Genomic DNA, 8116 nt, shown 5'->3' on the forward strand with positions numbered 1-8116 from the left:
CATAACCACTTGATAAACAAAAATAGTAAAGGGCACAAAAATATAAAATAATCCTAGGAATTATGTCTAAAGCACAGTCAACATCTGCTGCTACATCTTAATTCTTTGCTAGAAAAAATTTGATTCTTTTGGAGGTAGCAACGTGCCCAACATCAGTTAATCAGGGGCTGGACCACAGTTCATATGCATATTTATGGGAATACTGTTTCCTTTACTTTTGGTTTATATAAGTGTGAGCATAATACCCTCATGTAGTAAATGGAAAATCTATTTGAGGCCTCTGGGAATGTCATTTCTCCCTGAAAAGGTGTAACCCCTCCTTCCTTGCATTCTGCCTTTGATTTTGCCACTTCAGACTATGGTGTTTGAAGCTACTATACTTATGGTACCATCAGTGAAGGATTGAAGGAGTGTGGGTACCAGAAGACACTGGAATCACAGAACCAACCCAGAGGCTGGCAGTCTTAGGACTTCTTGACAAGTAAACAATGAATTTCATTTTGATTTAAGTCAAAAGTCTTCAATCTAGAATATGTGTACCCATGGCTCAGGCAGAGATTTCCCTACAATAGTGAAGCACTAATTGTACAAAGACCTTGATTTTTAGGTCTTCAACTTCCATAGACTTTCCTAAAATGGGTCTGCCTAAGGGCACATATGTGACTGAGGTGCTGGTTCGTCTTTCCCTCTTCCCCTTTCACAACCCCCTGCAGCACTTGGAAAAGAAAGATTACCTCCAATATATTCCTAAACATTGTTCCAGGTGGAAAAAAAACCTCCAGGATATCAAACAAAGGGACAATTTACTATAAACATATTGATTTAGGAAAAGTGAATGACTCTAATTACTGGTTAACAAATCATTTTGAGAAGCAAGTTGTTTCCGCTTAGCTTTCCAAGAAATTTAAGGGGAATCTAATCAAGTTGTCAGCTAACCGATCACTAAAATAATATTTTATAATGGATCACTGTTGAGGTGAGTAGAACTGTAGCCATGCTAGAACCTAAAAGCACTTGGACTGCAAGGGCCAGTGGATTTTAAAAAGACAGTTTTTTTTTTTTTTCTCTCCACTCTTTTTTTCCCATCCTCTGACTTTCTTAGCTTGCTTGCTAAATAGGAGAACAAGACTGAGAAGCTAATCAGTACTTTGCAAAGCTTACAGTTCTTTCTTTGAGACTTAGAGCTTTTTGAGAAGTGATCAAAGTCAAATGACTGGACGCTGACCTTGGGCACCAGCCAAATCAACCAGAGCTCTGAGAAGCAAAACTATGCAAAAGACTGTAGAAGAGTTGATTTTACTCTGTAGCAAATCAAAATCTTGCAGTGTCCTGAGATAACAGTGAAGATGAGAATAAAAACCAGAAGAAGCCTTGGTGACACCTTTTACCTGACTCATAGGCACAGATTCTTCATAGCTTATGTACCCTTCTCTCCTGCTTTTCACCTCCCACATTCCATTCCCTCAACCACTCTTTTAAAACCTCCTCAGTAGATTAAAGTCTTTGAGATGGGATAGCCTGCCATCTCTTTCAGCTGAACACATCTGTTTTTCTAACACCAACCATTTGATTTTAAACTCTTTTTCTCTTCTCAAGTGGTGCGCAGCTGGACCTGAGTTCAGTGATATCACTAAGTTACTTTGCATACAACTTAGAAAAATATCAAAGAATTGAATGGCTAAAACAAAACTCGTAGTTCTTTACTTCTTTTTGCAAACAAAGTTGTCAACACCTTCTACTACAGCATTTTTTAACAATGATAAAATCTATGGTCAAGCCTGACTCATTCTAGCAACATGTGACACTCATCAGGATTATATAAATATAAAAAAGGAAAAAAAAAAACCTATCCATCTATTTAAGAGGCAAAATTTCAATAAGTGTTTTTATGTTTAATAATTATTTCTCAAAATTCTGTCATATGTTTATGTTCTTTTGAACAATTGTGAACTAATTAATATTGCGATGACAACTCTGTACAAAATAATTAATGCCTAGAGCCTTCCATCACAGCAAATTAAAAGGCAATACTTCAAAATACACACATATTACTCATTGAAATATGATGGAGTAATCAACACAGGAAGCACATCACATTAGGATAAATATGGTGGGAGAAATGAAATGGAAATGTTAGTTCAAATTTAAAAAACAAATGATGTAACATTTCCAAATATTTCAAAATAGTGTATTTGTTTATGGTTGAGCAGATGATAATGGATATCAAAATAATATAGTAATTTTATTTTAAAAGTCACTATTTATAATATACTATAATTGGTTTTCTTTTGTAATTATTTTAATATTGCAACTTGGACTTTATAAATTAAAAAAAGAAACAAAAATTCAACAAAATATTTTAAATTATTTATTTATTTATTTTATTTCATTTGAAATGTATTGATTGTACATGTTTATGTGGACAGCATTATATTTTGAGGTCTTATTCATAAAATCTTTCCCCAGTCCTACATCCTGCACCATTTCCTGTGTTTTCCTCTAGAAGTTTTTTAGTTTCATGTCTTACATTTAAATCTTTATTCCGTTTTTAGTTGATTTTTGTATATGCTCAGAAATAGGTGGCTAGTTTCATTCTTTTACACATGGATATCATGTTTTTCCACCACGACTTATCAAAGAGGCTGTCCTTTCCTTAGTGTATGTTTTTGTCAATATCATCAAAGATCAGTTGGCTGTAAGTACATGGATTTCTTTTTTTCTGGGTTTTCTATTTTGTTCTATTGGTCAATGTGTCTGTAATGCCAGTACCATGCTGTTTTGGTTACTATAGCTTTGTGGTATATTTTGAAGTCAGGTAGTGTAATGCATGCAGCTATATTCTTTATGCTCAAAATTGCTTTGGCTATTCAAGGTCTTTTGTTATTCTGTACAAAAGTTAGGATTGAGTATTCTATTTCTGTGAAGAATGTCATTGGTATTTTAATAGGGATTGCATTGAATCTGTAGATTACTTTGAGCAGTGTGATCTTTTTTACAACATTAATTCTTCCAATTCATCACAATGGAATGTCTTTCCATTTTTGTGTGTCTTTAATTTCTCTCATCAGTCTTTTGTAGTTTTCATTGTAGAGATTTTTCACCTCCTTGGTTAAATTTATTCCTTTGTATTTTTTTTTTTTAATTTGGTAGCTATTATAAATAGAATTGCTTTCTTTCTTTAGTTTTCTGGTAGTTAATTGCTGGTGTATGGACAATACTAATTTTTGTATATTGATTTTGTATCTTGCAACTTTACTGAATTTGTTGATCAGTTCTAAGAGTTTTTTTGGTGGAGTCTTTAGGTTTTCCTGTATTTAAAATCTTGTCATCAGCAAACAGGGACAATTTGACTTCCTCTTTTCCAATTTAGGTGGCCTTTGTTTCTTTCCCTTGCCTAATTGCTCTGGTTAGAACTTCCAATACTACATTAAATAAGAATTGTGAAAATGGGTATACTTGTCTGTTCCTGTTCTCAGAAGAAAAGCTAAAAACTTTTCCCCATTCAGGATGACATTAGTTATAGGTTTGTCACATATGGCTTTTACTGTGTTGAGATACTTTCCTTCTATGCCTATCTTGTTGAGAGTTTTACTATGACAGGATATTGAATTTTATCAAAAGCTTTTTCTGCATCTATTGAGGTGATCATATGGTTTTTGTCCTTCTTTTCTTGGTTATTCTACCTAACAGCTTGTCAATTTTATTTACCTCTACACACAAAAAAATCGTTGTGATTTGTCAATCTTTTGTATCCTTTTTTGCTTTCTGTTTTATTTAGTTCTGCTATGATCTTTATTATTTCTTTCCATCTACTAAATTTGGGATTGAATTGTTCTTTCTAGTTCCTTGAGGTAGAAGGTTAGGTTGTTTGACATCTTTCAATTTTTTTGATGTAGGCACTTCTTGCAATAAAATTCCTCTTAGTACTGCTTAGGTAGAAGGTTAGGTTGTTTGAGATCTTTCAACTTTTTTGATGAAGGCACTTCTTGCAATAAAATTCCTCTTAGTACTGCTTTGCATTATCCCATAGGTTTTGGTATGATGTGCTTCTATTATCATGTGTTTCAAGAAATTTTTTGATTTCCTGCTTTATTTCTTCTTTAACTCATTGGTCTTTCAGGAGCATGTTGTTTAATTTCTATGTATTTGTATAATTTCCAAAGTTTTGTTATTTTTTGTTATAGATGTCTAATTTTACTCCATTGTGGTCTGAAAATTAGTTGATATGATTTCAATCTTTTATTTTTGTTTATTTTTTAGTTGAAACATAATTGATTATACATATTTCTGTGGTACAGAGTTTGTGGAATATACTATAAAGCATATGTACTTCACAGGGCCTGGTTTTCCAAAGCTTTGCAATTTCAAATATTGACCTTGCGGAGGACTGGAAATTTTCCTCAAGCTGTAAGTCTCTGGTGTAAGATAAAAGTTTGTGGCACAGCAAGGTTGCTGGCTTAAGGACAGACTAGTTACTGATTGTTATGTAAAGATACTGAGAAATTGCTGTAAGAAGGAATGTTTACTAAGATCAAGCTTTTGTTGATAGCCTTACTGGAATGACATCTGGCTTGTTTCACTGAAAGATACCAGTCTGTATTGTTAAACTATAACCCCACCTATTTCTCTTCCTGTAATTTCCTGGTCTGGAAAATAAATGCAGGAAGAGAACCTCAATTTGGGATTAATTTCCGAAGGAAGTGATGCCTCTCACTTGAGAGTTCAAGTGGCAAATTAACCACTTTGGGGTCTCTTGTTGAGAGTCTTCTCACTGCCCAGAAGAGATGGGCTTTGAGTAATCCTTTGTGTCTCCATCACCCAGGGGAAGAGGGGTGACAAATCCGCGGGGAGCAAAGCAATAGAAAACAACAAGAGTTGACTAGCAGTATTTGTATAAAATATGTGATGATCAAATCAGTGTTGTTAGTATGTTCATCATTACAAATCATAATTATTCGTTCGTTTTTTACTCAATTTCTCCCTAGCCCCCATCCCCACTCTTTCCCTGCTCTATTACCTATAGGTATATTCTCTCCTTCTGAAAGTTTAATGTATTATTATGGTCTTCTTTGTTGCTTTGTTTCTTTCTTTCTGCATTCCATATGAATTTTAGGATTGTTTTGTCTATTTCTGTGAAGTATGTCATTGGTATTTTCATGGAGATTGCATTAAATCTGTAGATCACTTAAGGTAGTATAGTCATTTTGACAATATTAATTCTTCCAATCCGTGAACAGGAAATGCCTATTTTGGGGGGTCCTTCTTAATTTCTTTCATCAGCGTTTTGTAGTTTTCATTATACAGCTCTTTCACCTCCTTGGTTAAATTTATTCCAAGGATTTTGTTTTATTTTTTTTGGTAGCTATTGTAAATGGGATAGCTTTCTTGATTTCTTTTTTGGCTAGTTCATTGTTGGTATATAGAAATGCTAATGATTTTTGTATGTTGATTTTGTATCCCATAACTTTGCTGAATTCGTTTGTCACTTCTAAAATTTTTGGGGTGCAGTATGAGTTTTTCTCTCTATAAAATCGTATCATCTACACACAGGAATGTTTGACTTCCTACTTTACAATTTGTATGCTTTTATTACTTTCTCTTGCTTGATTGCTCTAGCTAGAACTTCCAGTATTATGTTAAATGACTAGTGAGAATGGGCATACTTTCTTGTTCCTGTTCTTAGAGGAAAAGGAACATTTACCCATTCAGGATAATGTTAGCTATGGGTATGTCATATATGACCTTTATTGTGTTTGGACTCATTCTTTCTATATATAATTTATTGAGAGTATTTATTATAAAGGGATGTTGAATTTTTCAAATGATTTTTCAGCATTTATTGAGATGATCATACATTCTCTGTCCTACATTTAAAAAAAATCTTAATTCTCATCTGGTAGGTTGTTTTTAATATATTTTTTTTATTTTTTAAATTTAAACACAATTGATTATACATATTTCTGGGAGACAGAGTTGACTCAGTATTTGTGTACAGTATGTGATGATCAAATTAATATTACTAGCATGTTCATTATTACCAATAGTAATTATTCTTTCAGTCCCTTATCCAGTTGCTCCCTAATCTCCTTCTCTCTTCTCCTTTCCCACCTCTAGTTACTATAGGTATTCTATGCTTTTTCATTTCTGATTTTTGTTATTTGGGTTTTCGCTCTTTTTTGTATTTAGTCTGGCCAATGGCTTGCTTATTTTGTTTATCCTCTCAAAAAAACAACTTTTTGTTCCTTTGATTTTTTTAAAAACACAAACAATATGTAAGAAAGCCAGTAGAAAGCACAGTTCTTTTAGTCTCTATTTCATTTAGTTCTGCTTTGATCTTAACTATTTCTTTCTGTCCACTAGATTTTGGATTAGATTGCTCTTGTTATATTTGTTCTTTGAGATTTAACACTAAGTTGTTTATTTGAAGTCTCTCTATTCTTTTGATGTAAGCACTTCCCTCTTAGTACTGCTTTTGCAGTATCCCATAGGTTTTTTTAAGTTGTGCTGGTATTTTCATTCATTTTAAGGAGTCCTTTGATTTCCTGCTTTATTTCTTCTTTGACCCATTGGCCATTTAGGAGCATGTGGTTTAATTTCCATGCATTTGAATATTTTCCAAAGTTTTGTTTGTTGTTAATTTCAAATTTTTATTCCACTGTGGTCTGAATATATACTTGATATGATTTCAAATTTTTTAATTTCTAGAGACTTAATATGTGGCCTAACATGTGGTCTATCCTGGAAAATTATCCATGTATGGATGAGAAGAATGTACATCCTGTTGCTATTAAGTTAACTACAGATTCAATGCAATCCCTGACAAAATACCAATGACATTCTTTACAGAAATAGAAAAAAAAATCTGAAAATTCATATGGAACAATGAAAGACCTGGAATAGCTAAAGCAATCCTGCACTGTAAATACCACTGCAAAGAACATGGGAGTACAGGTATCCCTTTGACATGATGATATCCATTCCCTTGGGTATGTACCTAGAAGTGAGATTTCTGGATTGTATGACAGTTCTATGTTCAATGATAACTTTCAAAGTAATAATCAAAATTTTAAATTTATGGTGGTCTGAGGGTCAAAATAATCTTGTTTTTGCATTAACTGTTATTTATTTTATTGAAAATTATGTAATTGACAAATAAAGATAGAATATATTTAAGGCATATAACTTGATGATTTAATATATATACACATTTTGTAAAAATACCACAATCAAATTAATTAACACATTCATCACCACTCATGCTGTACATTACATTTGCAGAACTTATTATTTATAATTAAAAGTTTGTACCCTTTGACAAAAAAGCACCTCCCCAATGTCCCACTACCTCCTTTCATTCCTGGTAACCAAATATCTACTCTATGCTTCTATGATTTACATACACTGTTTTAGATTCCACTTAAAAATGAGATTATACAGTATTTGTCTTTCTGTTCATGGCTTATTTCATTTAGTATTACATCTTCCAGGTTCCATGTTGTGGCAAATGGCAGGATTTATGGCTGAATAATATGTTATGGTATATATGTAACTCATTTTCTTTATCCATTCATCAATTGGTGGGTATTTAGGTTGTTTTTATATTTGTCTATTGTGAATAATGCTGGAAAGAACATGGGAGTGCTGATATGTCTTAGGGATCCTATTCAATACCTTTTGATACACACCAAATTGTGAGATTTCTGGATCATATGGTATTTCTATTTATTTTTGAAGGAAAATCGATACTGTTTTCCACAATGGCTGCACCAATTTACATTCCCAACAACAGTTTACAGGGATTCCCTTTTCTCCACACCCTCATTAACACTTATTATCTCTTGCCCTTTTACAATAGCCAAGCTAACAGGTTTGAGGTGATATCTTATGGTGATTTTGATTTGCATTTCTCTCGTGATTAGTGATGTTGAGCACCTTTTCATATACCTGGTGTCCACTTGTATGTCATCCTTTGCATGTTTTTAAATCAGGTTAGAACAGAATAGAGAGCCCTCAGATCAACTCACACATATATGGTCAGCTAATCTTTGACAAGGGCACCAAGAATACACAATGGGAAAAGGAGTGTCTCTTCAATAAATGGTATGGAGAAAACTGC

Source organism: Galeopterus variegatus, unplaced genomic scaffold (genome assembly GCF_000696425.1).
Source record: "Galeopterus variegatus unplaced genomic scaffold, G_variegatus-3.0.2 Scaffold532, whole genome shotgun sequence".
In the NCBI taxonomy this organism is placed as follows: domain Eukaryota; kingdom Metazoa; phylum Chordata; class Mammalia; order Dermoptera; family Cynocephalidae; genus Galeopterus; species Galeopterus variegatus.